The sequence below is a fragment of the Onychomys torridus genome, chromosome 6 (assembly GCF_903995425.1).
Source record: "Onychomys torridus chromosome 6, mOncTor1.1, whole genome shotgun sequence".
In the NCBI taxonomy this organism is placed as follows: domain Eukaryota; kingdom Metazoa; phylum Chordata; class Mammalia; order Rodentia; family Cricetidae; genus Onychomys; species Onychomys torridus.
This window is the reverse complement of record NC_050448.1, coordinates 133,590,139-133,598,589: the sequence shown is the minus strand read 5'-3', so window position 1 is coordinate 133,598,589 and position 8,451 is coordinate 133,590,139.

Genomic DNA, 8,451 nt, shown 5'->3' with positions numbered 1-8,451 from the left:
AAGAGATGAATGGACAATAGCTAGGCAGGAGAAGATAGGCAGGACTTCCAGGCAGAGATAGGAACTCAAGGAAAGAATCTGACTGGATGATTTATTAACCAGACATGGAGGAAGTTGGATGTACAGAATGGAGGGGAGGTAACAAGCCACATGGCAGAATGTAGATTAATATAAATGGGTTAAATTAAGGTAATAGAGCTAGTTGGGAACAAGCCTAATCTAAGGCCAAGCTTTCATACTTAATAATAAGTCTCTGTATCATTATTTGGGAGCAGGTGGTTCAAAGAAAGACACACTACATGATCTGAAGGCCAAATATACCTCCTGAGGGACAATTTTTCTTTCTTTGATTCCATGAGCATGACAAGCCCTTGTGCTTTCTTATACTTATTTGCTTGCTATTATCTCTGGAACATGCCTTGCCACAGTGGATTCTGTCCACATCTTTGCCTCCTCTCTGGGTTTCCTTAGTTGTCCTCACCTAGCTATGTTGAGATACTCCTTTGAATTCTAAGTACCATCTGCAATTTTGTCAGTAAAGCAGCCTGCTCCATGACAACCAGAAGTCCTTTCTCTATTCCTAACTCTAGACCATAAGCATCCAGCAGGCAGGGACTATCATACATCATACCAGCACCCAAGTAATGATTAGCTGATGAGAAGTAAAGGAGCCTCTCTACTGTTTCCACTTTATTTTGGAATTGTTCTTCTGAGTTCTCATTTGGTTACACATGCACCTATAAACTGAAAATGCCACCCAAGGCCTACAGGTAAATGTGATAGACCTTTGGTGAGATTTGATAGGCCACAGCAAGTTGTGACCTATAATATAAGACAGACTTATAGTGAGAAACAATCTACAGTCAGAGATTGTATACCTACAGTCTTCTATGGCAGGCCTGTGCTATAATAAGATACAAAAGACCAGCAGTAAGAACAAACAGTTTTGGCAGACACAGTCAACTGTGGCAGATAATGGTCAGATATAGGAGACCTACAGTCAGCTGGGACAGACCTGTGGTCAGCTGTGGCATACCTGCAGTCAGCTGGGACAGACCTTCAGTCAGATGGGACAGATGTACAGTCAGCTGTGGCAGACTTACAGCCAAATATGGCAGATACTGTCAGATGTGAGGTAGCCAGATGCATCTTGGTGACCTCAAGGCTGATGCTCCACCACTTTGCTCTTTCCTGTTTTTTTGTTTTGTTTGTTTGTTTGTGGGGTGTTTTCTTAAAGATGTTCTCTCACTTTCATCCTCTAGTTAATCGGTAAAAATGAATTTTAAAGAGAAAACAAGAAGACAAAAGCCTCTTCATTTTTTAAAACAGGGACACCCACAGTGGTCTGTGATCACCCACAAGGACGGAATGGATGCTGGATCATTGGCCCTCAGGGGCCGAACTGTGTGCTTGGCACAGCCTCATTGTTTGGGCACTTGCAGGCTTGCTTAGCATTCTTTAGCTCTAACTACAGCAGCCATAAACATAGCAAAGTCGTAGCCCAAGAAAGGAAAGGTGCAAAATTATGCCAATGTTAGACGACCAAAGGAGATCACAGAAGGTCCAGGTACTTAGCAGATGCTTTATTCAACATGAAAAATGTTGTAAAGGAGGTGGAAAGGACATGCAGTTGTAGCATGGTCTTAGCAAAGGGCATCTGAGTGGCAGCTGATTGGCACTGACACATGTTGCGTGGTCTGTGATTCAGAGTCTCACTCACTGAGCAGGGAAAATCAAAACAGACCAGGGTCAGTCCTGACAAGAGCTTCGTAGGCCAGGCATGGTTTTTCAGATCAGCTATGAATAATTTAGGGTTCCCTTTAGTAGGTGTGACCTTCAGTATAGGTTATATCCCCAACAGCTGATGTATTAAAGTCTGCTCCCTGGCTTATGGTCCTGAAGTACCTGGGTCATAGGGATGCTGATACCAGTGGGTTGACTGACACAATTTGCTAAGTTTATAGCAAAATGGGCTATTGCTTGTTTGAGTAGGTGGGTTGTGCCTTTGAAGAGAATATCCTGTCCTCATCCATCCCTTTTCCAGTTCTTTAGCTTCCATGAGGTGAGAGGCTAGGCTCTGCCTTGTCTTCCTGCTGCTGTGATGTGCTTATCACAGGCCCACAACATGGAACCAGTCAACATCCAGCTGAACCTGCAAGTTCTCTGCCTGCCCCCCATTCCCACTCCCTGCCATGAGTTGATTTTGTTGGGTATTTTTGCACAGCAACAAGGCTGACATGGAAATAAATGCTTGGAGGTGAGGTAGCAATCATGAGTTTTTGGGGGAGAAGCCTTGGTGAAGACAGACTTGTACTTTATTCTCAACTCCATCACTCATAGTCTGTGGATTGGTTATATCACACGTGTGATTCCTCACCTGTGGTATTTCCAATAACCCTCTCACTAGTTTGAGCAAGATAAGTTCCCCAAACAGTGCCTGCCACAGAAGGACACCTGGTACAGGGTGGTTTCCACTTGCTGACATTTGCTTAGCACACCTGCACTAGATATGATTAGTGTTGAGTGAGAAGGCTGCAAAGAAAACCAAGAATGAAGGACCATCTCCTGTGGCTACTTGGACACGTTATACTGGTGCTAGGCAAAAGTATATTCTTACTCTTGTTTTCTCCCTCTGTAAGCTGAAGCCTCCCTGGATTTAGTTCATGTTTGTGTTTTCCTAGAAGGCAGTTTTATGCCACATCCACTTCAGATCCTGAAATAAACACTAGTGAGATGACTACTGGAAAGCAGAAACCACACTTAACTTTAAATAATGTTCCCTTCCTGGTGAGTACCAACTAGATTTGAACAAAGAACAGAACCAAGCCTCTCAAACAGCATCTAGTCTACAAGCTCAAGCCCACAGCTGTTGTAGAATATTATTTTAAGGTGTGTTACTTTTGTTTATGTTGCATTTGTTTAACTCTGTGAAGCTGTGTTACTGTGCCTGTCTGAAACACCTGATGGCCTAATAGAGTGAACAGCCAGTAGCAAGGCAGGGGGAAGGATAGGTGGGGCTGGCAGGCAGAGAGAATATATAGAAGGAGAAATCTGGGAGAAAGAAAAAAGAAGAAGTAGCCAGAGAAGGAGGAGAACATCAGGGGGCAGCTACCAAGATACATAATCAGCAATGGAGAAACAAACAAAGGGGGTATACAGGAATAGAAAAGGAACAGCCCAGCAGCAAAAGATAGACAGGATATTTTAAAGTTAAGAATAGCTGACTAGAAATAAGCAAGCTAAGGCCAGGCATTTATAATTAAGAATAAGCCTCCATGTGTGATTTATTTGGGAGCTCGGTGGTGGAACATGCCAAAAAGAAAAAAACAACACACAGCATCTCAGACAGTTGTCTGCCTTGCAATCCATGATTTAATTCAGTGACTTGAGGGCAGGAGTTGGTGATTTCCCCACTGTGTGGCAGGTTTCTTACATGCTAAACAATTTTCATGATAGTCTATGGGTAGCTCAGATGCTGCTCTAAGTCATTGATTATTAGAGTCAGGAATTCTGGGATTCGGGGCCACTTCCTCCTCAGCCTACAGCACTGCCTGGCTTTAGTGTAAGGGAGAAGTGATAATGAAGGTATTGAGAGAGACCTGTGTTCTGGGATGTCAGCACAGGGCTACCTAGATCTGCTTCATATACACTGTTTTCTTGTGTTTGCTGATGAGGGCTGTCTCTAGTCTGCCTTATTTAGTAGGTGACAAGGCTACAGAGAGAAACCAATATTTTAATAATAGTTTAATCCAGCTGGGCACAGTGGCATATATATAGTCCTAACATTTGGGAAGTGAAGGAAGAAGGATCTCAAGATTGTCTTTGACTAAATAGCAAGTCTGAATCCAGACTGGGCTATTTGAGAACCTGCAAAAATGATAATTGTGGTGCTTTGAAAGAAAATGGCCCCTAAAGGGAGTGGCACTGTTAGGAGGTGTGGCCTAGTTGGAGTAGGTGTGGTCTTGTTGGAGGAAATGTGTCACTGTGGAGGTGGGCTTTGAGGTCTCATATATGTTCAAGCCACATTCAGTGTTTCAGTCCACTTCTTGTTGCTTTCTGATCAAGATATAGCCAGCACTGTATCTGCCTACATGCAGCCATGCTCCTACCATGATGATAATGGACTAAACCTCTGAACTATAAGCTGCCACCTCAATTAAATATTTTCCTTTATGAGAGTTGGCATGACTATGGTGTCTCTTCACAGCAATAGAAACTCTAAGACAATAATTATTATAATAATAACAGCTTAATTCAGCTTCATATGTTTGTAGTGGGTAGCCATCCCAGCATTGGCCTGGAAGTTCCAACCCCCATTGAGGCTTCGGTAATGGTCACACCCACAAGGTGGGGTGGAGGGAGGAAGCTGAAACCCAGGATGGAGAGGAGAGGTCTCTTTTGGTTCTGGGACCCTGGACGCTGGAGGTAGACCAAGCAGAGTTCTCCAGAGAACACCGCCAGATTGCGCCATACCTTTGCCAGACCCTACAACCTATCCCTTCATTTATAAGTTACCCCACAAAATAAACCTCCCTTTTAACTATGTGGAGTGGCCTTAATAATTTAACCAATATATGTTTCTATGGTAGTTTTTATATTCAATGATTTTGAGGATATGTGAAATGCTTTGTACATGACTAAGAACTAGTCTCTAAATAGTACTTTCTTATGAATAATTAAAATTTTATTGTATAAAATGTTAAAATAATTCAAGAAAAACTTTTTTTTTTTTTTGGTTTTTCGAGACAGGGTTTCTCTGTGTAGCTTTGTGCCTTTCCTGGAACTCACTTGGTAGCTCAGGCTTGCCTAGAACTCACAGAGATCCACCTGCCTCTGCCTCCCAAGTGCTGGGATTAAAGGCGTGCGCCACCACCACCCAGCCAAAAAACGTTTAAGAACTACTGTTTAAATGAAATTCTTTAACTCTTCCCAAATCCCTCTAATTCTGAGTATAAAAGTGCTACAGAAGACAATTTGATGCTCCCTAGTATTTGAATAGTATTTTCTATGTTCTTCAAATTTCTTAAATCTAACAGTTTTATTCTTAAAATAAAGATAATCTATATGTAATGGGAAAATTGGTACACATCATTTGCCCAGTTTAGAAATGAAATTGTCTATACCAAGAAGCATACTTTGCTTGTGATCAAAATGAAAAATAATGCTTTGAAGAGCTAGATAAATTTAATTTTCTTATGTAGATTTGAGATTATCATCAGTTTAATTCTGTTAACTAACAAATGGCATTTTGATTCTGCAAGTCTGCCAGAAAATGATATCCAATTCTTAGCTTCCTAAATGACCTTGACTGGTAAACACTTCTCAGAAGCTTCTGGGTGTCTGCTATGATGAGTAGCTGGTTGTTTCTTATGGTTCTAAAAGGCAAATAACTTTTTTCCTTTAAAAAGTATGTTATGTAATTGCTCAAATCAAAATTAGAATATTTTAATAAAATGCTGTCACAGATGAGAATTCCCGTGGCTATGACTACCATTTCCCTTTAGGTTCTTTTTGTTTGTTGGTGCTTTCCCCTCCAATCCCTCTCCTGCCACCAGCAGAGATTGCTGATCATACCTCAGTGTTGCAGTCACTGTTGATCCCCTTTGTAGACAATGAAACTAGGATCGTGGAGTTCAAGCATCCTCTCCCCACCAATGGCCACTCACACCCAGTCTTCCAGCTACAGCATGACATCATTAACATTCCCTCAACTTATTCTTTGACTTGAAAACATTGAATACAGAGGATAAAATTTGGAAACGAAATAACAACATAAAAGAAAAAGTGATATAGAAATGAAATATCTGCTTACTGTTTCCTTTCCTCAAATCTATCTAAAAATCACCAATGCACTCTTCATTAGTGAAGTGGGTTGTTGGTCACGAGTAGCAGCTCAGGTTAATGTGGCCTTCTGTGGACCTTGCCACCTTGCCCAGAGTGTTAGGGGGAAGGTAAATTTAACAATTTGGTAGCATTATGACAGCTGGCTACAAGCTCTTCACCAGGAAAATAGTTGAAGAAAGTCATGGACATAGAATTTAATCACCACTAACTAAACTTAAAGTGAGGAAATAAGAAAAATTGTCCACAAGCCAATGATGACAAATAGTGAATGTAGTGCTTAATGTAGACTGCCACATGACAGAACCTAGAGCCACCCAGGAGATGAGCCTCAGGAGCTGTGAAGGATTGTCCAGATTAGGTTAGTGGAGGTGGTGACATCCACCCTAAATATGGGCATTGCCTTTCAAAGAAGCAAGGGTCTGAGCTGAGTGTAAAGGAGAAAGTTAAATGAGTCTCCCTACCTTGTGACCACAGGTACAATGTGGGCAGCCACCCCATGCTCCTGGCACCATGCCTTCTCCACCATGGTGCATGGCACTTTACAGTTATGAGACACACTAAACCCTTTTAAAGTTGCTTTTGCATTGGCACTTTTATTACAGGAACAGGAAAAGTAATTAATATGGTAGTGGTGAGAAAGAAATGCCTTAACGAAGAGTATAAGACAAATCAATGGTACTGAAGGAAGGTGTTTTTGGATACCTGAGAGTGAGGGAGAGACCTGGGGTAAATCCCTTTCAATCACTCTGTAAGGCACTTCACTTCAGCTCTTGTGAGAACCTGGTATGCTGAAAATGTGGCTATGACATAGGCAGTGGCTAGCAGGGAGATAAATGAGTCACTATCCAAATGCATGGGGAGTTGTTCAGAAATGCAGACAGGCATTCAGCTATGACTGTGAAGGTCAGTTGACTCAGGCTCAAGTCAAGAGATTAAAAGACTTGGGAAGATAAGAAGCAATTTCACAATGACTGCTGAGTGCAACAGGAAATAGTGAAAACCATCACGACCCAGAAAGAAGGAAAGCAGATGGGAGATAGGAAACATAAAGGAAAAGGTTGGGAGAGTGTGCAGAACATTCTGAAATCTGCAAAGACTTATGCTGACAGACATGGGAGGCTGACAGGTGAACCAGAAACTTCAGCTACTGTGGTAAAGATTTGGGAAATCTATAAGCAAGGAGTGATCAGTGACTCAGATATGCAATGAGTTAAATGTTGGTCTCCAAAAGATGTTCCTGAATCCTTATTTCCAGAGAAGTTGATGCCACAGCACTTGTAAGTAGTATTTTTGCAGATCTAAAGATCTAAGCAGCAAGGGTCTGAAATAGAATTGCCCAGGTGGGTACTAATCCATCCACACATGACCTTAAAATAGAAAAGCAGAGAAGGATGTAGGAGTTGAGGGAAATAAGGAAACAAAGGTAAAGGCCAGAGTGCTGCCGCAAGACAGGAACTCTGAGCTGGAAGAGCCAGGGAACTTCTTTTCTCCAGTCCTCAGTGAGGTGTGGACCTGTCCACACCTTGAGTTCAGCTTTGGCTTTCCAAAACTGGAGGAGAAGACTTTTCTACAATTCTAAGGATCAAAGCTATGGGAACTTGTTGCAACCCTGAGGTTACCACACCCTCAAACTTGATTGTTACAAGAGAAAGAGAAATGGCTGACATGAGCACAACACCCTCCAGCTTAGAGAACTCCGGGGCATGATCTTATTCTGATGATAAAACAGTGGCATGGGTCTGCGATGTCCAGGAACCTGAGAGTTAAGGAAATAAAACCACTTCTTAAGATTTTTCTTCTATCTCCTCTATTTTTTTATTCCTAACTCACATTTCCTTACTAATGAATCTGTCTTCAAGCTCCTCCTTCTCACTGTGAATCTATACTTAATAGTTTTAAATGGCATCCAAGAAGTCCTTGCAGATGGACTGGGAAATACATCAGAAGGAGAAGTGTAAGGGAGGGAGAGGTGTGGAGGGATGTGCAATAGATCATAAATTAGGATGAGACTGAACGACCCTTTCCAAATTCTCTTGGATTTCAGATGCTAATTTTGCAATATTAGGTTAAGAGTTTCAGAGTCCTTTAGCCTCACTTTTTCTCTTTTATGAAATAAGAGCATTAATTCCTACATAGGCTGGTTTAGGAATTAAATAGCTGTATAAAACAACTTTCAAGTATGTAAGAACATTACAGAATTCTACTTAAAAGGGTAGGAGGAAGGAGACACAAGCATCCCCAGGGGAACTCTTAGAAACTGCTTATGCCTATCCTGTACTCCAGAATCATTAGACCTCAGCACCATTAATTTTTTTTTAATAAATCTTCTCAAATTGTTCTTATGCTATCACTGTCTGGTGGGCCAGCCTCCGGGAAGCACCCAGAGTATGCAAAAAACAAACAAAAAAAATCTATGAATGTGACGAGGGCTAGACATTTTCTTTCTGAGGGATAATAAAGAAACATATGCTTTCTGATGGTAGCTTTCTCTTTTACTTCATCTTAAAAAAAATCTTTCTGGAAACCTCTCTGTCTCCACACAGCTACGTTCCCCACACAGCTACATTTTCAACACACCTCTTCTACACAGCTATACATCTCTTCTAC